The sequence below is a fragment of the Melanerpes formicivorus genome, unplaced genomic scaffold (assembly GCF_026170545.1).
Source record: "Melanerpes formicivorus ecotype bairdi unplaced genomic scaffold, bMelFor1.0.p_v2 SCAF_11, whole genome shotgun sequence".
NCBI classification, from domain to species: domain Eukaryota; kingdom Metazoa; phylum Chordata; class Aves; order Piciformes; family Picidae; genus Melanerpes; species Melanerpes formicivorus.
In genome coordinates, this window is record NW_027142363.1 from 14,549,310 (window position 1) to 14,572,285 (window position 22,976).

General features: G+C 43.8%; 1 protein-coding gene and 1 long non-coding RNA gene across 7 annotated transcripts in view; both read right to left on the minus strand.

Annotated features, from left to right (window-relative positions):
* The window catches only part of ERG (ETS transcription factor ERG), a 159,340-nt gene extending 153,156 nt beyond the window's left edge, over window positions 1–6,184 (minus strand). For 2 of the 6 annotated variants that reach the window (XM_068144630.1, XM_068144627.1), the window contains exon 1: window positions 2,848–3,139. The gene's annotated coding sequence lies outside the window, so the exon portion shown is untranslated. Of the gene's footprint in view, window positions 1–2,040; window positions 2,146–2,847; window positions 3,141–6,168 lie in introns of those variants that run through there. The other 4 variants (XM_068144621.1, XM_068144626.1, XM_068144620.1 and 1 more) reach the window with 4 other exon arrangements.
* A 4,018-nt stretch (window positions 6,185–10,202) lies between these two features.
* The window catches only part of LOC137444196 (uncharacterized), a 30,329-nt gene continuing 17,555 nt past the window's right edge, over window positions 10,203–22,976 (minus strand). The window contains exon 4 of the long non-coding RNA XR_010988095.1: window positions 10,203–10,352. This is a non-coding gene — a long non-coding RNA (uncharacterized lncRNA). The remainder of the gene's footprint in view (window positions 10,353–22,976) is intronic.

Here is a 22,976-nt window from a genome sequence, read left to right on the forward strand (position 1 = left end):
TTAAACCAACAGGATTACAACAGTCATCCTAGTGGTTTATATTTGTTTACACAACTCCATCTGCACACAGAAAATAAACCATCCACAGAAGAGCAGGTAGCAACAACACACCCACACTGCAAAGGTGAAAGCGCTGGTCTTAGGTGGAATCATTGTTCAACGGTAAAAACTGTTGGATCCAACCTGGTATTTCAGAGAGAAAACGTCTAACCTACAACATACAAATGAGAATACTTGATGTAAGAGATGCTACCTCCAAGTTTGTAATAATGCGTAGTTTAAGCTTATGCTTCCTATCACTCAAATTCCTTAATGGACTCATACATCCAGATTGTGCCTGCCAAAGGGCTCATACTTGCTTAAAAGAAAGACTTAAGCCACACAGTCACTATCACTTACAGATCATCCAAAGAAAAATATGCTTAATATGTATGTATTAGAATGCATCTTTAAGATCCAAATGCTACCTAAGTTACAGTCCAAATGGAGTAACACCTCAGGAGCAAAAAGTCCAACTAATCATGCCTAGGACTTACCCTGACAGATCATTTATAAAATTCCTGTAACATGTAACTCTATCCAGTACTATATGATTTGTTTAACTTTGAGACTAAATTGTAGGAGGTGGGGACAGATGCTGTTCAAAGCTCTAAACCCTGAATTGCTTTTGGAGACAGTTTTTTTCTTGCAAAGTCTTTCCTAGAATTTCATGGTAAGTTTGCCAGTTTGCCTACCTATGTGTAAGAAGAACAGACATAGCTATTCCAAAGCACCATGTATTTGCTTTTATACTTTAAGAAGTAGGTAAGATTAACAACATAACAATATATTTGCCCAATATAAAATATGGCTTAGGGTTTGGTTTTTTTTGCTTTACGTATTTCCTTTTGATGAGGAAGTTGTCAAACAATCTATTTCTCTCGTTTTTCTTATCAGATCAGGTGTGCTTGAAATTGCATACCTGATGCACATATCCTGACTAAAGTTTACATTTCTTACCCTAGTGAGAAGCTGTCTTTGTCTGCTTCACTTCTTTCAGTGAAAGAAGGGAAGTGGTTAAAGAGTTAAAACAAAGGAATGTGACATTTCTCCATGTGCAGTTCATAGACCTATCCTGGTTTTCCTAATGGATTTAAAATTACATGGCAGAATGTAATTTCCAAAGTATCACTTCAGAACTGAAGCTCACAGTGTCAATTCAGACAATGACACTTTGAAAACAAATAAAAACTTAATTAAAGAAAGAGTGAGTTTACTTGTACCGTGGGTTCTCATAAAAGGCAGCAATGAATGGAAGTTTATGTTAGCCAGAACTTCCAACTTCAGCTTTTGTAAATATCATTATATGCACTCCAAACTCTACAGCGAAGTCATCTGGTCACCAAAACAGATCTCCGCTTTTGTATCGCAGCACTTACTCGGAAAAGTACCACAACCGACTCTGACTCTCCTCAGATCCTAACTCAGGTAACTGAAGGTTTTCCTACAAGCAGGCGCTAATCAGCTTTCAAAAAGGCAAAAAGGCATTAGTTGACTGAACGATCAAGTGCTGAAAGTTCCCCAGTCAACAACGCCGCTATTACGAGCCAGGGGAAAACAAAACAAAACAAAACCAACAAACAAACGATGGTGGGGAAGGGAGTGGGGTAGGGAATGATATTATTTCAGATGCTGGTGCACGAAAACACAGCAGCCCGCTCGAAACTGAGCGGTACTAAAGCTTTAAAACTGAGCCATGCCGGGAAGGGCCAGTTTGCGCAACGAGCGCTTGCAGAAGATGCGCGGCTCCAGCTGCCGCCCGGCGTCCCGGCCGAGCCCTCGGGGCTGCCCCGCTCCAGCTGCCGACGTGCGGCGGCGCGGGGGCAGGCGGACCGCCGCCCCGCCGACCGCGAGGAGCCGCCTCGCCTCGATCAGGCTTGGCCCGGCCCGGCAGGGCTGCCCGCCACCGCCCCTCGCCCCGCCGCTCCCGGCCCCGACGGCCGCGCGGCACCCCTCCTCCGCCCCCCTGCCTCGCCGCAGCCGTGGAGGGAAAAGACTTACCGGAGTAGGGGACGAGTCCAGGGTCCCGTCCGGGGAAGATGGGACGAGAGGGGACGGGGCGCGGAGTGCACCGCCGGGTGAAGGCAGCGGCCGCCGGTGGCGGGAGCGAGGGAGGGAGTGAGGGAGCAAGCGAGGGGACGGCGGCGTTGCTGACTGCAGTGAGTCACTTCAGTCGGGACGGGCTCAGCCCATTGCGCTGGCCCCGGGCTCCGTGCGCCTCTTCCTCTCTCCAATCGCCGAGCGAGGCAGCCGTTGCTCCCGAGCGCTCCCCGGCTCCCCCGCTGCCGTCGGGGCGGCCCCGCGCCGCCCGCCGGGCACCGGCACCCCCCCGGGGCGCACTGGACCCCCGCCCCCCTACTCCCCGGCGTCCTCCCTCGGGCGCCCCCGCTCCGCATCGGAGGCCAGAGGGGGAGGGGAGAGGGAGAGGGGTAAGGGGAAAGGGAGAGGGAGAGGGGGAGGCGGGAGGGGGCAGGCGGAACTGGAGGTGAGCGAAACCTGCAAGGGGAGGACATAGGGTTACCGGGGGCTCGGCTGGGCCGGGCTCGGCGGGTCTCCTCTCTGCCTGGCGCATGGAACAAGAGCGTACTTTAAGGGGCAGAACAAGCGTGCAGTTGTTGCGAGGACCCGACGTGAAGTCAAAGTCTAGCCTCTTAACGAGGTGGCAGTAGGGGTGCAGGGAGCAGCGAGATAAATAATGGGATGTACAGGAATAGAAGGACGGGAGAGAGGTAGGGGAGTCTGGTCCGGCCGAAACGGTTCAGGGGATGGAGCAGCGATGGTGCGTCCTGACCCTGCAGCTGCACTCACCTTTCACACTCTCGCACACGCACTCGTGGGGAAGCCCGGCTGGAGGCGGGCGAGCCGCGCACGCTGGGAGATGAGATGCGCCCTGTCCCGCCGCCGTCCTGTCCCTCCCGCTTGCGGGCCAAGGGCTCCTTACCGGGCCGCCGCTTCTGCCCGCCGCCGCCGCGCAGCCGGGGCCTCCACCGGGTACGCCTCGGTCCCCGCCACAGCGCTGGGCATCGCCCGCCACTCTCCCCGGCGATTCTCAGCCAGCGGTCAGCGCCGAGAGGCAGTATACAAAGCAGAAAACCCAGTACTCCCTTAACTAAAAATAATGACAATAATAATCATTTAAAAATTTAAAATCATTAAAAGCGTCTCAGTTTTTAAAGTATAACTACATAATGTATTAATTGGTTGCTATTAGCATGCAGTTTTATTGAGCATAGCACACAGAAGTCTGATTGTGAGCGAGGAGTGTTTTCAATGAAAGTGGAGTTATTTTAGCTGCAGACATGTTTACATTTCTGTGGTTTAGTCTATAACTTTCTCTTTTTCTTGCTTCAGAATTCTGCTCCATGAAGCAAAGCCCTTAGCTCCCAGACATTCCAAAAAGTCTGCCAAAATAATAGGAAAGAGAAGAAAAAAAAAGAAGAAGAAGAAATAAAAAAAAAAAAAAATTAAAAAAGCCACAGAGAGAGACCCCCAAGTCTGGGTCAGGCTCAGAGCTGGGTATGGGCAGAGCGCGTATACCCCCTCCTCACTCTCTCCAGTTAAAAAGCCTTCAGGGCTCCATTTCCTGTTTTTAAGGAAAAAATAAAGCGGGTCTAGGACTGATTTTAGACACTGCCTAGACTAGGGCTGATGGGTGCCAAGGACCTTTAACTCTCTCAGTGCCAAAGGGTATGCAGTAAAAGGTCAGTCCAGGCAACCACACATCTCACTCTCTCAGAAAATCTCAGCAAGATGGCTTTTTACCCCACTGTGCATTTTCTGGTGACTGAGAACCTGAAGAAACCTGAAGGATCCAAGAAACAATCTGGGTGCACATCCACCACCAATTAGCAGAGTGAAGAACCAAAATACTCCAAAAGTAGGCCCAGGTCTCCTCTGCTGCAGACCTGCCACAGCAGCACCCACCTATGGAGATCTCCTGGTGAGCCTGACAGTCTGTTTCCTGCAGGCCACAGTGCAGGGCTGGGGACCGTGTTTCTTCCCGCCCCACCTTCCTCAGAGTTGCTGCCTTCCCTGCTGTGGATAGGGAGCGTCACTCGTGTGGCCCTCATTGAGTGGGCGTGAAAACAACTTGAGCTTTTGGGCACTAAATCCACAGCTTAGGAAAATCAAAACGGAGCAGTTTGGTTAAAATTAGGAACATGCTGCAGTGAATGAAGCAAGAGTTAGTGGACTCCTCCCCACAAAACTACTAACTCAAGTTTTCCACTCCAAGGCTTGGTAGGTTATGAACAGACACAGAGTGATCAGAATAAAGCACCTCTGTAATGAAGGGTTGTGTGTCCAGGGAGTGAGGAAAATGACAAGGAGAAGTGGCAGAAGAGGAGATGCTGCTGTAGCACCAAGAGCAGCAGGAGCAGTAGCAGACCCAGCTGGAGTACCCAGCAGAGCTGCATGCTACATCCCAATCCTGCACCTCTGTCCTGCAACCTGACCCAGGGTAGGGGAACCTGTGAATCTGCAAGTGGCAATGCAAAGCCGCAAATGAGGCAGCAGGGGAACTGGGCTCCTTGGCCAGGCATTTGGTCATAGTTCCCCCTGCCCCTCAACATTTGCCTCCCAACCTCATCCCAAGCATTTTCAGGTGTTCCACTGCTTCTTTTTCCCCCCTCCTCCTTTTTATTTTACATGCCAGATGACTGCTGTATATCTGGACCTTTCGCTTTTGAAGAAGCCAGAAAGCATTATGATTTCCTAATGCTTAAAAAAAAAGAAAAGAAAACACCTTTCCCCCAAGATGTTTTATATTAATTTAAGTATCGGTTCCTGGTTCATGTCAACCCCTTTCACAATGAAATGTCCTGCGTGGACTGTCACACCTGCTAAATATAATCCTCTCTTTCTTTTGATATTCTGCAAAGGGCCTTTAAAGGTTCACATCCTCCAGTCTAGAGATTTAATTGCTCCATCTCAGATTTTTAAAAGCCTTGTAAATTTCTGAATTTTGTAGATTTCAAAGCAAAAAGGAGGGGAGATGCAATAGGGATACAACAGGCAAGTGAGAGGAGATGCTAGGCACACTGTGCAGACACTGCCAGGCCTCATAAAAGCTCCAACCCACCTTCCCATCCTGCAGCTTCTGCTCTTTGGGGCAGACAACTTGAGCTGGTTTTATGACTTACCAATGAGTTAAATATGAAAATAGTAGCCTATTTTGCTATGGTAAATGCTCACCAGGGAGGAAATCACAGATTCGGTTTTATAGAAGGTAATGGAGTGAGATTACCCACACTAATGTACTTAACTCTTCAGAGAACATAAATCTAGCAGACAGCCCCAAAACTAGTCGCTCCCCAAAACAAGCTGCAGCCAGCAGTAGCTTTGTCCTTACAATGTGCCAGTGGTACCAGGTTTGCCCGGCAGTGCTGTGGTTAAATAACCCTAGCTGGAAGGATTGGGACAGTTAGAGGCTCTTGTAGTAAGGTAGGGGCAGAGCTACTTTTCTACTGGGGCCAGAAAATGCCTGTCAGGATGGGAGCAGGCAGAGTGGGTGGGCTGTGAGAGGTCTTGCAGCCCCTGTCAAGCACTACTTCACCACACTGTGCATGCAGCAAAACTTTAATGATCATGAATTCCTCCTAACGTGAATAATGCAACAGAGGATACCAAGCACACTGTCAGCTTCTTACTGCACCCTGGGGGATGTAGGTGCAGGAAGAGTACCCATAGCAGGATCATCAAATTCTGTGCTTTCTTTGAGAAGATGCAGAAAAGATAGTGGGAGGATGCCCAGATACTGATGTGGCCACATGGCCCCATCTCTCCTGCATTGCTTCAGATGCAAAGTTTTTTATGGGTACTTTCAGGCTGAAGGGGCAGATAGCCCCACTGCTGCCACCATAGAGGACAGGAGGCAAGCTAGTGGACTTCCTCATGCAAAGCTCATCTTGATTGTTCTTTTAACCTGCAGTCATGGACTGATGTTTAAAATGCTGCCCAGTAAACTGGTCTTCTGATGGTCCTTTAAGCACTACCTGTGTAGCCTAAAATTTTCAGTCAACACTTTAGCAGCAAGTTCATTTGGCAACAGATAACAAGGCAGGAAAGGGATGGGGAAAAAAAGGGGTTGGCCAGGTGGAAGGGTGGAGAATCTCTTGCTGCACAACCAACCTGCACACTTAAGGTGACATTGAGAAGCCTCCCTCTGCAACCAGCCCCAGGGCACATGGCTCTGCAGCTGTTTGCTTGCAGACAGTTGTTCTGTCATGACAGTTGTCCCAAAGCTGTCTCTGGTGCCCTGTGTGAGGACAGGATCCTTCCTGCAGACTTGTTCCTGGAGCTTTCTCTCACCAGTAAGGAGAGGAAGCTTGCAGATAGCAGCAGATGAAAAGTAGGCCTTCAAGCACTGCCTCTTGTTCAGGAGTGAGATGTGAAAAGAAAAGAAAAGAAGTGTTCATATAATTTTTCATCTCTTTAAGCACAGTTTTCAAAACACTAGTTTGAAACAAACAATCAAAACCCCAAAATTTTCACATCTGGAAAAGGGGGGAAAAACCAAACCCAGCTCTTCTCTGATTTTTCTTTCAGAGCAGTAGGCATTTGAAAGTGCATTTATCATATAACATGTAGCACAGCCTCGAATACTTGCAGTCTCTTAAAGGGAGAGCATAAGCCTCCTCACTAGGCACTGGCCGGCTACGGGGTGCAAAGCTTACCACAGTTTGAGACTGGTTGCCACAGGCTCCAGGGAAGGCAATGGCAAGTGCTGCAGGACTTAAAAATTGTGTGAGGGATCCACCTAGATCTCATTTTTCACCAGCATGCCTCCAATGTGTTTCCATTACTGCTGAACAAATACTGTGTAGTGCTTTAAGGCTGATACAAGCTTGACGTTTCTGCTGTGAAAAAATGAGGAGCAATTATTTTTGACCTCCTGTATATATACTCTCAAAAAAGTGATTTGTCCAGTAGTGCTTTCAGCAATGTCTGGGATGCTTGTACACCCGCAGATGAGAGGTATTTGCTGTGCTAAAAAGCCAACAGGATGGGTTGTGAGCTGCAGCACAGAAAATGTGAAGCATGGAAACTGTGCTCTAGGCAGATTACAAACTAGTGTGTTTGGACAAACCAGTCACCCTCTGTGGGCTACAGTTCTAGCACTTATTTGTCTTAGAGGTATTTCAGCACTGAAGAAAGAAGGATGTTAATGAAAGCTTTGTAACATTAATTATCACTGTTATTTTCAATGTACTAGGATATATGACTGATATTTATTTCTTTTGATACAAACCAAGATGAGAAGAGAGGAGATTATTTTGGGGTTTTCCACTTCACAAAGTGGACACAATGCAATCCCAGCACCTGATTTTCTCAGTGAAATCAGAAAGGATTAACATTTTACCTATGAAAACACCCTTTAAGATGAAGTAGTTCAACAATAAAAAGGGGACACCTTTGTAAATACTCCCTCTCAGAGGTGTGAATGACATTCACTAATAAAGGTTCTCTTATGTAAAAATGACATTTAAACCAAGAGAGATAAGCAGCTATATAGACATGTCCTATTGCCTTAGATGTGATCAGGCCACATTTTTTCAACCAGAAAGAATGACTTTTATGGCTTTTTATCCAATCATAGATTTCTTCAGTCACAAACTGGACACCAACAGCATTTTGACAGTTGCTTGAGAAGACCACTGGAGTCCCTGCTATGAAACAATCACTTTTAATTAGGGAATGAAATATTATTTCTTCTTAAAAGCTCTGAAGAATTGAAAGAAAGGATTTCATAGAGTTATAGAATCATTTAGGCTGGAAAATAACTTTAAGATCATTGAGTCCAATTGTTAACCCAGCACAGCCAAGTCCACAACTAAGCTGTGTCCCTAAGCATCACACACTTCTTTTATACACCTCCGGGGATGGTGAATAAAACACTTTCCTGGGCAGCCTGTTCCAGTGCTTGACAATACTTTTGGTGAAGAAATTTTTCCTAGTGTCCAATCTAAACCTCCCCTGGTGCATCTTGAGGCCATTTCCTCTTGACCTACCACTTGTTACCTGGGAGAACAGGCAGACCCCCACCTTGCTACAACCTCCTTTCAGGTAGTTACAGAGAACAAAGAGGTCTCCTTCGAGCATTCTTTTCCCCAGGCTAAATAACACCAGTTCTCTAAGCCACTCTTCATATGAGGAGAGACATGGAACTTGATTAAATATGCAGTTAGATAAGGTATTTGGACAAATGGGATGTTACCCACAAGGATATTCAACATCAGTGGATATACAGGACTGCTGCATCAATTTAAAACAATTCACACTCTTTCCCAAACAGCTGGCCAAAAGGAAAGGGAAATCATTGTTTGTTTAGGGGGTTCATTTTTAGGTGTTTTGGGGGTTTGTGTTGGTTTTGTTTTGTTTTGTTTTCTGCTTCAACTGATGGCTGAGATTCAAATCCAAACAATACACTGGCAGGAAAGTTCCAGGGAACACATGAGACTTCCATGAATTCCAGCAAAGTTTTCATGAGGCCAGAAGTAATGATGGAAGAAATTAAAAAAATGTTGAAGACCTGACCTGAGTGACAGGAAAGTTGGGAATGCTTGCCTGAATCCTAAATTAAGGTAAAACTTCAGTTCTTTTCCTCTGTATTTTGATGAGTAAGTCCCAAACTACATAAAGCTGAAGATCAGTCTGCAGCGCAACCTGGAATAATGATAAAATAAACTCTCCCGTGTAGATTTCCAAGGCCAAAGCTGAACATCTGACTCATTCTCAGTTGGGGGAAGGGGAGCAGAATTTTCCTGGTTTATCCAAAGCATTTTTCCTCCCCTCTCCAAAGAGGCATTTCTCTGTATCGCTGCCTAGATTCAAGGGATAATAACCTCTTCTGGTGAATCAGCACACAAATGCTGAGCAGTGCGTCTTTGCAAGAACTGCAAAATTCTTCAACCACATGTCAAAAATTGAAAATAAGGAAGCTAAAAGTTAAAGCATTTTCAAAAATAGAAAGGCAAAGTTAGAGTAGGTGACAAAATGTCATAATTTCTAATGTAGGTGTTTATCTGCTGGTGAAAAAAAAAAACAATTGCCAGCATACAGAAATTACTCTGGTTAGAATGGGCACTTATATAAAAGTTTGCAGATAAATAAGGCAAGAAGAGAAGACTGCCCCAAAATAAAATGCTTACACTACTCAGTAGAAAGCAATTAATCAGTTTAAATACCATAAAGTTACTTGCTTACTATTTATTCATGTACTTACTTTTCTTTCATTCCCTTTGATTACTCGTTGTATGGTGATCTCTGGAGAGGCCATCGTTGAATACACAGGTAACAAAATAAAGAATCAATATCCTGGTAAGTAAAATTTTAGTAAGATTTAAATTTGTGAAGTTTCTTCATTGTCTCTCTTCCTGACATTAGTCTGCTTCTCTATTTTCTTCATTTGTTATGCCAGCAGGAAAAAGCTAACTCATGCTTTCAGGTCTATGGAATCAGCCTTATATTCATCTACATGGCTGTACACATCCTTTTGGCTAGCAGACCTGCATACATACACAGCTCTAAGAAATATGATTTTAGAATATAGATTTTGCTCTTCCTCTAGACCTTTCTCTTTGCAGATGGCCCCATGTGTAATAACCTCGTTTTACCATATTTCTCTTTTGTTCAGGTAATTCAGCTCAGGTTTTCCACAGCTTTTCTTCATTGACTGTGTCACAAAACAGAATCATATCTGAAATTACAGTCAGAGACAGAAAGATAGCCTCCCTTGAAACCTGAAGCTACTAAAAGCTCAGTGATACACAAGTAGAAGATACAAGATTTTTCACAGCTACAATTATATGCGCTCACACAGGCATATAATATACACCTACCTTGTGGCAGTAGTGCAACAAGTTTCACATACCCTAGAAACAGCTGTGTGCAGGTCAGAGCTCACTCTGATGAATTGCCGTGCAACCACACAGGTGCCCCAGCAAAGGCTCCTGCTCTGCCAGCTGGGGAGGAAGGGAGAGGCCGCTGCAGAAGGTGACTCAGCTCTGGATGTGACACTGAATCACCCTCTGGATGAGCTACAGGGAAGGGAGAGACCCACCCCCTGCTTTCAGCTGCTAAAACTGCATGTCTAACGTATGTGATGGTAACTATTGGAGTTGCAGCACTTTATGATGTGGGTGACCCCTCTACGTGTGGGGACAGACATGCTGTGGTAGGTGGTTTACAGACAGCACCTCTATTGAAGTTTCCATTACTGGCTCGGTGGCACATGCACTGTGCGTCCCATCATCACACCTCCCAGTCTGGATCAGCATGAATAATTTATGTTCCACGTTTCTTTCAGAACTGATCTGAAATAATGAAAAATGAAGAACATGTTTAGAATAGAATAGAATAAACCAGGTTGGAAGAGACCTACCAGATCATCGCATCCAACCTATCATCCAACACCACCTAGTCAACTAAACCATGCAACCAAGCACCCTGTCAAGTCTCCTCCTGAACACCTCCAGTGATGGCGATTCCACCACCTCCCCGGGCAGCCCATTCCAATGGGCAATCACTCTCTCTGTGTAAAACTTTCTCCTGACCTCCAGCCTGAACCTCCCCTGGCGCAGCCTGAGACTGTGTCCTCTTGTTCTGGTGCTGGCTGCCTGGGAGAAGTTTAATTCAGGACAGCCATTTGGACTGGATTAACTGAAGTCTATTTGTTCTGTCATAGATGAAAACAATGACATGCCAGAGCCCCACCATTTTTTGACTTGCATCCTCCAAAAACTTTGGATTGCCCCACAAAAGACGCAAGCTTTCCTTGATTTTATATCTGAGCCCTTGAATTAACTGGAGAACACTGAAAGATGCTTGTAGGTCACAAGGAGATCAGGTTCACATGCACTGTTCATTGCAAAAAGCGAAGCATTCAAATGCATACCTCACTCCTGAAATATGCTTCTAACACTGCGGTTTTAGAGCAAAATATGAGAATAGGTTCTTCAGAGCAAGAACTGATTTATTTTGTCAAACTACACGCACAGCGTAGGTGTGCTGGACATGATGATCTGCCATAATGTGCCTCCTGAAGGGTGACTTTTTCCCAGGGCAATGACAGTTGTGCATGGAGGTTGAAGAAAGCCTTTGCTGCTCACCCTTACACATATATATTCAGTGACACTCATGAGCAGAATGAAGATTAGGACAAGGCCCTCCATGTTCTTGAATATGCTAGGAGGAATGTCCAGAAATGTGCAACAGATGATAATAAGACAGCAACAGAAAACAACTGTAAGAAATCCTATGGTCTTTACTACCATTAATCAGAATAGATTATTGTAATTGGTCCCATCTGGCTGTGAGATTTATGAAATCAATGCAGTCTAGGATAGACACTCTGTAAAAAAGCTGTTGCCAATGTGAAGTTTCCCAACATTCACCTTAGCCCCTGTGTGAAAATTTTTACCTGATTTAGAGCTCAGAAAAAAATCCCCATTTTAGTGAAATGAGTCCTTACTGTATGAGCAGTGGCAAATATCACACCACTGCCATACTGAAATTAAAAGGAAAGACAGAGAGAAGACTGTTAACATGGACTAGGCAGAGAGATTCAGCAGCAGCATCATACAGATAGCTGGAATGTCTCTGCCATAGCAGCTAGCTTTGCACGTCACTCTGTTTCACTCTGCAGCCGTGACGTGGGGATCACTGTCCGTTGGCCCATCCCGTATACTCAGAAATATTTACACCAAACTCCTTGAAACAGGACTAAAATAATTTCCCATGATCATTTTAGCTGTCAAATACCTGAGAAAAAAAAAATATTCATTTGACTTAAAATGCAACTTAAAAAGTTTTACAGTCATCAAATTATTACGCTGCCTGCTGTCATCATTTGGAATTTCAAAGGAAGCTTCATGTTGAACAGGTAGCTTTTTGGTTCAGTTTCTCTTTGCATGCATGAGAAAGTATTTGCTCAATTATTCCAAACATTTCAAGCATTTCATATTTTACCATAATGAAAAAATGGGCCAATGTATTGAAAAGTTTGCTCAAGTAGGTGGATGGCTTTTTAATGAAAAGAACAGTTGGCTCTGCAGAAGCTTGGGAATATTTAGCAAGCACTGCACACTTGTCTTCAGAAAGGAGTGAAAATGTTCCTCTTTTTTTTCCAGCCAATCTGCCACTTGTACAGAAAGTGGGCAGGAGGACATGTTTTCAGTTGGACAGTGTCCATTTTTTTTTCAGAGCAAAAGAAAATCTTAAGGTGTATTGTTACAACAGTAGAGATGAGAAGATAAACTCCCCCCCCCCCCAAAAAAAAAAAAACAAACAAAAAGAATGCTAAAAAAAAAATAGTAGTGAGATAAAATTTGCACAAGTCTGTTCCCTGAGTAAAACAAGAGTCTTCTCTGCTTTGGGTAGAAATAGCTATCGCAGTATATGCAAACTACAGCAAATCCCAGGGCAAGGAAGTAAAAATGCAAGCCAGGGAAAACCTAACTTTTTTGCTTGTGTTGCACAAAAGCAGGTCTCTTTCGTTTCCTTGATGCAGAAGTAAAATAACTTAGAGTCAAATAAAAAGCTGGGAACAGAATAAGAAGTCTAAAACTATATCCCACCAGATAAAATTCCCTGGAATTATCTGTGAATTCATTGAAACTGTATTTTATTTAATTTTACATTATTTTTTTTTTTTCCATTCAAGACAACCACTTTGTTGAGGAGGTAATGTATAGATTAAGACAGTACACTTAAACTCCAAAGTCTCCTTGGAGAGCTCTTTCTGGTATAAATCTGCTATCCTTTAACTTGGATTATAAACAATCTACATGATATGCACCTGGTTCTGGCAGGGTCTATATTATTTCACTCCCAAAAGCAGCTTTATGAAGAGAACACACTGCATTTCAACAGCAATATAAATAATGTTGCAGTTGGGGATCTCTTGCGGCCGCTTTCATTTTTCTTTCTTTCCTTTTCATCTGAGCTGAACCACACCTCTCTAAAAATACTACTTTCTTAATGAAAACCATATTTTTGGGCATTTTTTTTTTTTCCCCCCGCGTGTGCATGACCTGTTGAAATGCCTGCACAATCTTTAATGTCAGATTCAGATGACACATGTCTTATGAAAGTCTGGGACCCAGCTCTCGGCAGGGGCCTCCCAGATCTGTCCCATGTCTTTATGAGAAAGAGGGACAAAACCTTCTGGTTTTGGCATTTCATATTGGAGTCTGCTTTAAGCTAGGCAAAAAAAAAAAAAAAAAGGGAAAAAAAAAAAAGAGGGAAAAAAAAAAGAAAAATATAGCAACGTAGAGTCTAGACAGAAGAGATTGGGTTGAAATCTGGAAGCTATTCAGTGAGGCTACAGCACATGGCAGCTTGACTGCAGCAAGAGATCACATTACGCTGCCTAATTACACATGAAAAATGTACACATCACTTTTCTTAAATGCTTGGAAAAATAGATGTTCAGATGGCAACTGCAAACTAGTAACTGAGCCAGTCATACATAGTTGGAACACTTCACAAATGGCATTTCAAAAGCCTGCATTTTTTTTCTTCTTCACAGTGTAATTATTTTTTTGGTGTGTGTGTGTTCATAAAACAACTTCTAAAAAAGGTATTCTAAATTTAGCAGGCAGTTGCACTGCCGGAGCACAAAAGGTGAAAATCCAGCATGTAAGTAGGAAGAATGAGGGCCTAATCCCGACTCCTCGTGAGCCAAAAGGCAAAGTCAAGCAGGCATCCTCAGAAAGGCAGTTTGGTCCTCAACCTCACCTGCTTGACTCTACTTATGAAGCCCCAAACGTTTATGGTTTTGCTGTAAGCAAATGGTGTGGTTTATATCTTCCATGGGAACTGCCCATGGGAGCAAAGATAAGCAGAGAGGTCCAAGTGTTTGCAGTACCTATGGCCCCAAGATTGTGTGTTTGTACTCTCGTGCCTATGAAATGCTTAGAAAAGTTTCTCTGTTCACTGGAGCAAGGAGGTAAATCTAAAAAAAAATAATCTCATTTACAGCATTGTTTGAGCATGAAGCTCTCTCGTCTTCACCTCCTGACCTAATATCCCCAGGCTCTGTTAATGGTTTTTTTTTCTCCCCCACTCTTGCAATGTACTTGTCACTTTCAGTGATGGGCTAAAATAATCCAGAAGTAAATATGATGGAGTTGTTCTTTTGTTTCAGTCATCTGGCATGACATCTGCTCTTCTTTTTAGCTTAAATATAAATGTTCAAAGAGGACTGTTCCAAAGGAGAAAACAGTTTTCCAAGCTATTTCCAAAGATTTGCTATTTCGGTCTTTCCGTGGTAACGAGATGTATAAAAGTGGATTTGTAGGGGAAAATGTCATTTGTATGTCTGTCTGCCCCTCAGACTTTGCTTTTCCTAGAAGACTCCTTAGAACAAGTTCCTCCAACAGCAAAAGCACCTAATTCTGCATGCTGGGCTGTGGTCAGTGCCACTCTGGATGAGCACAGAGGAAAAAACACTCCACAAAGCCCCTGCTGGTAACAGAGCTCTCCATGCAACCGCTCCCTCTAAGCGCCTTTGAGTCCTACACTTCTAGAGCCAGTGACCGGTCAGACCTTGGCTGAACTTCCTAATCCTGCCAGACAAAGAGGAAAGAACATCTTGTAAAGTTTTGTTGCTGTTGTTATTATTAAAATGGACTAAGCACTGAGTAACTTGCCAAGCTATCTGGTAAAAATGACCTGCAGAAAAGTCTTTTAGAGCAAAAAATGATCATTTCTGGACATGGGAGGAAGCTTCCCCAGCTCAGGGAGATGAACTGCACTGAACTGGCTACTTTCAGTCAGAATATGGCTCATTGTGCTGATTATTTTACCACTGTGCTCCACAGGACCGTCTCAGTTTTTCCCTTTTATGGCACAGCTTTAAAAAAAAAAAAAAAAAAGGTGCTTTGCTGTTTGCATAGCCTGTCCCTGCTGGAATCCTGCATGAGAAATCTCAGTCACACAAGAATTACAAAGATGCCCAAATAGTCTGGGTAGAATACAAATTTGAAACCACTCTGCTCTTGCCAGAGGCAGCTTTGCTGCTTTACTTGGAGAGAGAGAAGGATGGGGGCTCTCCAGCACTCCCCTAGTGGTGGCAGAGCAGGAAACACACCCCAGGGGTACATGCAGGGGCTGCTGTGGAAGGGTGGGATGCTGGTGAAAGCAGGAGCCACAACCACATTAAGACACATGCTGTTCCGCTTTTTGCACAAGCAGGAACCGTTGTGGGCAAGGGCTTCCTTCCCAGGTTAGCCTCTGCAGAGGCTTGGAGCAGGCAGACAGACCTGGGCTCAGGCACTGCGCAAGTGGCATGGACACCACCTCCTCTGGGTATCTCCCCACTATGTATTTTGTGTGCCACTGTGGTCGGAGGCAGTGGCACCAAACTCTGGAAGTCCTTCAGCAAAGTAAGGCTCTGCCTTCCAGAAGGGTTGGGCTTGAGTGTAATTCATGAGAGATGTGGCAGCTCTGCTACCCTCTTACTGTTTGCCATGAATTTTAAATAAAGTGAATATTTTCTCTTCTGCTCACATTCAGAAAGCTCATGGGTAAAGGAGGAGGAGTGATCACAGGAAACAAATCACTTCCTGTGGTCATTCTCCTCACCACAGCCACACTATTTTTAACAAATCTTATTAAAAATTATATAACCCTGTCTTTTCTGGAATCTGTTTTTTTGAACAAGTACAAAATAAACTAAGACAGGAAAAATGCACCATTTGGAGTAGATCATTTCGCTGCAACTGATTTAGCAAAACAAGCCACAGTGGAATGGAAATGACTTTCTAGAACTTCTTCCTGTGGCCATCTCTCTCTCCATGTGGAAGGAATATTTCGAGTTAACTAGCTGCACCACTCCATACAATAGTAAATTTTTCTTGGGGTTCTGGCCACCAAAAATTACACTGTCTCTGAGGTAATTTCCATTCTCAGTGTTATTTGTTTTATTTCTTGCTGAAGCCAGCTTTAAACAGTGCCTTTTCAAAACATTGTCAAATCCATGGGTGTGTATTTAACATAAGGGGCTAAAACTGACCTGCTAGGCTTGACGATGTTAGGCCCCCTCCTGGCAGGGTCAGATAGGACAAGAATTTGGCAGAGGGAAATCCATTGCACGAATATTTTACAACGTTCCAGGACTCTTGTTTGTCCTTACTACCTAGAAATATACACTTGGAAATCTTATGAGAAACTATGCAAAATCTCTCTGCTTGCAACTGTTCCAATGGTGAGGTGTGAGGCTGATGTTCAGATGGTCTAAATGTGACTGGAAGCTTTTCATTCATTCACGCAACTTTCACCAGCACTGCATCACCTAGGGCTTTTTAGTCTGGAGAATAGGAGACTGAGAGGGGATTTAGTAAATGCTTATAAATATCTGAGGGCTGGGTGTCAAGATGAAGGGATCAGGATCTTCTCACTTGCACCCTGTGATAGGACAAGCGGCAGTGGATACAAACTACAACACGAAGTTCCACTTCAACGTAAGGAGCAACTTTACTGTAAGGGTCACAGAGCACTGAAGCAGGCTCCCCAGAGAGGTTGTGGGATCTCCTTCCCTGGAGACTTTCAAGACCCATCTGGATGCATTCCTGTTTGACCTACATTAGATTATATGGTTATGTGCTCTGGCAGGGGCATTGGATCTATGATCTTAGGAGATCCCTTCCAACCCCTAACATCCTGTGATCCTATGCATTAGTACCATTCACTATCAACTACTACTGACTTCACTAGGGCTGAAGTACAACCCTACACATACAAAGACTGGATTTTATACTAAGAGACTCTATATAAATGGAGAAGACTTCTGAATAAGAAACAACAAATCATAAATTCAGGCTGTGACCTTCAAAATATTTGCATGCCTAACTTGAAGACTAAGGTGCCCAAAGCTGTTGATGGAGCTTTTCTTCTACAGCAGAAGTGACAAGAAAAGTATTACTATTTGCCATGAACAGATACCCTTACCACAAGAAAGGTGTCCTTTGACTGTTGCTCTTCTCATGAACAAGATTTAGTTGCCCTTTTATGAAAGCACATTACAGTGAACCTACATCTCCTAAGAAGCAAGGAAAATATCTCTAGAGAATGGATTCAGGCATTGCTCCACAGAAGAGCAAGAGGAGTTTCAATACACAGGTTGCCCAGGGAGGTGATGGAGGCCCCATCCCTGGACATTTTTAAGGCCAGGCTGGATGAGGCTCTGAGCAACCTGATCTAGTCTGAGGTGTCCCTGCCCATGGCAGGGGGATTGGAACTAGATGATCTTTGAGGTCCCTTCCAGCCCTGACAATTCTGTGATTCTATGGTTCTATGACCTCATTATAGGTTTGGGGTAAGGGGCAGGGGCTTAACATGCTGTTTCTTATATGTTATTTCTTCCAGGCAGGATGACATTGTTGATTATGATGGTGGTTTAAGTAACAACGGCACTTGCCCTATTCATCTTTATCGTTCCAAAAAAATTCTGGCAACAAGCTAATCTGTTATTGATCTGTTTCAGATAAAATTTAGAACTAAAGGACTCTATATTCCTTGAGATCAACTAGCTTAAGTCTTGATGTACTGCAGTGCTCCTCCTGTGCTGTGAAAACACATGTGCATTTGTGTTAAAGCATAATCAATGACATTTTTAAGAGTCACTGCAATAATTGTTAAAGAAAATGCCAATCATACCCCAATATCCTCTGAAGACTGGCAAGTGTTCAGCTGGGGAAAAGTCTGTACCTGGCTGTCTGCCTGTGCAGGGCAATTAGCATCTAATTCCGCAGCCAAAGCAAACCCACTGAAATAAACAGCAGCAATGAAGACCTTAAAATGGCCAAATGCTGTCTGGCAGCTGCCCCTTGTTCTGCTAAGCCTACAAGTCATTACATGTGAATGCCTTCAGACAGATATTTTAAAAGATTTTGCAATATTTTAGACAAATTTCACTGATAATAGAACCACTTGTGAGCTATACATCTCCTGATAGTGAAAACATTTAGAACAACTGAATCTCACGTGTCTCTAAAGAGGTACCACAGAAATCTCACCAGGATACCTGAACATCTTTCAGCCGTGGATGCCAAAGGTCAGGTATAAGTGATCCCATATTTCTCTCCCTGGGAGAATGAAGCATCCTGTGGCATTTACTAATTACGGCTCATTTCTTCTTTTGTTAGGGATTGGAGAGCAGAGGCAGTTTAAATATTCAACTGTATATTTTGTTCAGAATGTTTTTATGTTGTTTTTTTTCATTTCTCCTCATTCCTACAGACTGCCATAGATCATTCCAGGAGATCTGCATCTGAATGTGAAACAGATTCATGCTTCTTCAGCACTGTTTTCAATTCACAGTGACTTCAGAAGATAAGAAGGCTTAATTTATTAGGATATTAAGCTTAATTATCATCCTTGTTTCTTTTAGGTCACATTCTCAGAGGGTTACTTCTTCGTGTAATGACCCATTGTTGGTCCTACACTGGTGAGAGTAGCTGAGCAGACAGTTACCCTCAATCTGGCACCTTGGATGCTGCAGGTATCATTAACACATTTCCATGGTTCCAGTCACCATGTATCAAGGGAGCATTGCTGGTGGCAAGTACCACTGAGCTATGGGCTATGGGTGCCAAGCTCTAGAAAAGAACTAGCAATTTGTGCTATGATCCAGGTGCACTAGCATGCTCTCGTTTCATTAGTGAACTATTTGTAGCTCTCAGGGTAGTGGAAAGGTTATGGGCTACCTGTCAGCATCACTTGGTAAAGGCTCCTCCCCTCAAAATGTCACTTCACATCCTGGTTCTCTCTGTGATTTGGAAGATTTGTAAACAGGGATCTTCCACTGGTGATCAGTGGTTCCCTGGAATGGTGTCTACGGACTGTAAGATCCTGGATCTGAGGTAAGCATCATGGATTAATCCTGAAGGAAATCCTGTAGGTCTTGAAATAAAAGGTCCCTGTATGAAGACTTTCCCAAAATCTGAGATGCATTTAGGCATGAATGGTAAGGGGCCCAACATCTGTTGGGAGAGATCCATCCAAAGAATAAGGAAATACTTGAATCCAGATGATCTCAAGGTCATATTCAGTTCAGAGTTTTATTCCAGTTTTCTTTTTCTGGCTTAATAAAATAGCAATAGGGCTCTCTTTCAAAAGATCAGGAGGTAGCAAGGAAGAATGCCTGCCAGGGAGAAGCAAGAACAGGGCTGCTCCACGCAGGGGGAGTGACCCAGCTGCTGAGAGTAACCCTATCATGGGCTGTGTCCTCATCAATGGAGCATTATCCTATGGTATCTGAGCATGGCAGGCAGAGCTTCATAACAGTGTTGATTAACGAGAAGGCAAGTAATGCACGAGGTTCAAGGTTCATCCAAGAAGTTGGTTTGGAGCAGCAGTAAACAGGGCTGAAGACCAGACTATACCTATGCAGTAGCTCAGGAGAGGAGCAAGTGCACAGGCTGAGCTTAAATGGAGCTCTTGGCCAGTGGGCAGAAGATGCATTGATGGGGGTACCAGATGAGGGTGGTTTAGACAATTGAGGCCTCTTTGCTAACAGGGTCCTGACACTGACCAAACTGCAGACTTAAAAACAACAACAACAAAAACCAGCAAACAAACAAAATCATACAGAGAATGAAGCAAAAGGGAAAGGAGGTGAGCACTAAAAAAAAAAAAAAAGAAAACTAGTTTAATGTCCAAGAAAGCATTAGTTAAGGAGACCTGAGTGTTGAGAAGTGAATTCTATCCTTTGCAGAGCAGGAAGAGTAGCAGCATAGATGCATACAGACAGCCCTGACCAAAGAGTGCTGTACTGCACGTGGCACTCAGCCCGCTGAAGTCAGGGAGCAGATTATCAGTGGAAGGAAGAGCAGCAGCAGCAGTTTAAGGACCTAAATCCATCTGGCTCAGAAAGCTGCCTGCTGCTTGTGAATTAAAAAGACAGTTCAGTGCTTGAGGTAACTGGCATTTTTGGATGACAGAAAGCCCCACTTAAATCTTTGAAAGCTACTGACACCAAAACTTTACATAAGAAAATCCCCTTTCACCAGCACTACCTTAGTAGATGTTCTGCAGTTTGGGATAAAATTTCTTATTCAGCTGAGAGGGGCACTGGTTTCACCATGCCTAGTTGCCCAGGTGGGCAGGGAAGGCCTCCACTCAAATACATGCCCCACTATTCTTTGAGCTCCAGAACAGGGAAAATATTTTGGCAATATTTCCTGGAACTGAAAGGCTTTTGATACCTTTTTCTGTTTTGGATATCACAGGAGGGCTCTACATATCACAGATGGAGTCCTAAGAGGATCCAGCAAAGGTAAACAGACAGAAGATGAGGGATATCTTCATTAGCTGAAACTGAGCAAGGAGTGTAGGTCAGGAGGAAATATTGCACAAGTAGGAATACAGCCAGGACAACAAAGGTCGATTTCTAGAACTTGGGCAGGGTGGGAGGAAGCAAAAAGAAAACAAAAAACAAGCTATAAGAGCTTTACTGCATACAATTGGGAGCTATCAACAGCCAATCTCCCTGTATCCCTTCTTGTCCTCTCTTTTCTCCCTGCCCTGCTGAGTACCTCTCCGTACAACTTACGGCACCTCCACCATCAGAGATGAGTGTGGACCTCTAAAATGCTGTGCCACACTTCCTAAAATACACAGGCACTTACAGCATTACATTTGTGCATATGCTGTGAGAGGTAACAGTGCCGAGGTGTGAGGCAGACTGGGGGTTGAACACAAGCAGGGTCTTTCTCATGAATCCTTTCCAAAAGCGCCAAATGAGTATACCATGAAGGAACACACAGTTTGCCCCTGGCAATAGCTACTTATGAAAGCTTATGAATCCTCAGGTTCAATAAAATTTGAAAAAAAAAGTCCCACCTCAAAATCACAGTTCTGTGCAATGTAGAATACTGTGGAAACTGTTAAAAAGTGTCACTGTATTAAGTTGTGCCATTTGGGTTCTTCCTAATTTCTGCATTCTTTTGTCGCAACTTAAAGGAAAAAATAATGTTTCTCAAGTCAGTATTCTGCTGCTATTCAACAATTCAGGGTATATGTCCTTGGAATTTTTATAAAGTGCAATTTTTAAATATTGTTTTTCCAAAATACTGCCTAAAGGAACCATTCTGGCTGATCAAACAGCCCTTGTAACCTGCTTCAAATGCTCACGCAGCATTTCTCCAAGTAAGGCCTTGTATGAAAAACGAAACGCCACAGGGACACCATGAAACACCAGTTAGCACCTTTATAAAACTCTGTTTCTAAGATTAACTATGCTGCAACCCTGGCAGATCACAGAATTTTACGTCTCGGAGAGCACAGAGTGGAATTGTGTTAATTTGTCTCAGAGGATGCAGCTGCAATAATCTTTTCTTGTCTTCACAGAAATCCAGCTTGGAACACCAAGATGACACACACCAGGAGACATTTTACTGGAACATGCTTTTGCAGGGGGGTGCTTCCTCGTACTCAGAGCTTGCCTAATGCCCTTCAAATTGCAGCAGACTATCTGAAGAGGAAAGGCAAAGATCTAGGCTGGGATTTTCTGTGTAGGTCTAAGTGAAGTTTCACCTCTATGTCACATTGGGTCTTCAGCATTGCAAGATGTTTTTGTAACTTTGTGAAGATACAACACAAACAGAGAAGAGCTGTTGCTTTCTTCTTTTCTTGTGTTTTCTTTTTCCAGCTACACAATATTCTCTCAGAGAAATCTGCAAGCCATCAAGTGCATCAGAGCCCAGGCAGTGTTTGCTAGAAGTTGAGCTGAATGTTCAGTAGGAGCCCGCTTCCCAGATGGGAGTGTGACCCTGTTTCAGTGATGCAAATGCAAAAAAACCCTGCTCCTCTTATGCCTCACAGGGCAGGTTAACACAACACTTGGAGTAATCCAACAACTTTGGGCTGTCAAAAACAGTGATTCTACTCCCAGACCTTCTCTGGACTGGGGCTATAACACTGTCTTGAAGAGCATGTTTCTTTTTATCTTATAAAAGCAGGACAGGTGGATCTTCATCGCAGCATGCATGCAGTAGTTTGGACTGCCATGCAATGGTGACAGCCTGAGATGGTTTAATCATCTTTCCCCCAGAATTCACTCATTTGCCATGATCTGTCCATTTGAGTACCTTGGCACAGATGTGGTAACAGTACAGCAATGAGGCACTAACAGAGTGCATGAAGGCTGAAGCAAAACAAGGAACTGACCCTAATCTTTACAGAATCACAAAATCACAGAATAAGGGCTGGAAGGAGCCTCCTAAGATCATCTAGTCCAACCCCCTTGCCAGAGAACAGGAAGGCATACAGGAAGTTTTCAAATGTCTTCATAGAAGGAGACTCCACAACCTCTCTGGGCAGCCTGTTCCAGTGTTCTGACACCCTCACAGAGAGAAAGTTTTTCCTTATGTTCACATGGAAACTCCTATGCTCCAGCTTGCACCCATTGCACCTTGTCCTGTCATTGGACATCTTCATATTCCAAAGACTCTTAAACCCTGGAGCTTTTTTCTTCTAGAGAAAAAAAACTCTTTGTCTTACCCCATCCTCTTCTTTTTACCTTTATGGTCCCTCATCTCTGAGAGCCTTTGGAATGTTTATTTTAAAAAGGAATCACAGAGTAATTCCTGCCATTAGTAAATAACACAAAATCTGATAAACTAAAAAAAAACCAAACTCAACAAACCAAACCAAAACAAAAACTAAAACAAAAAACCAAGAAGGCCTTGCCAGGAGACCTAGACGAGACATTAGTTTTTGGGAAACCCTCTGCACAGTACAGTCCACATGCACACTTAATCATGCAGAAAAACATTTACTGTAGGATATATTTTTAGGCAGATTTTCAAGTGGCAATTTTCCACTGGGGTACAGCACTTGTCCTGTCATAATTAAGTGTACAGAAAATATTAGTCTAGAGCTGGCCTGCTCGATGGCAGAGGGAACGTGTTACACCCAAGTTCAAGAGAGGAGCA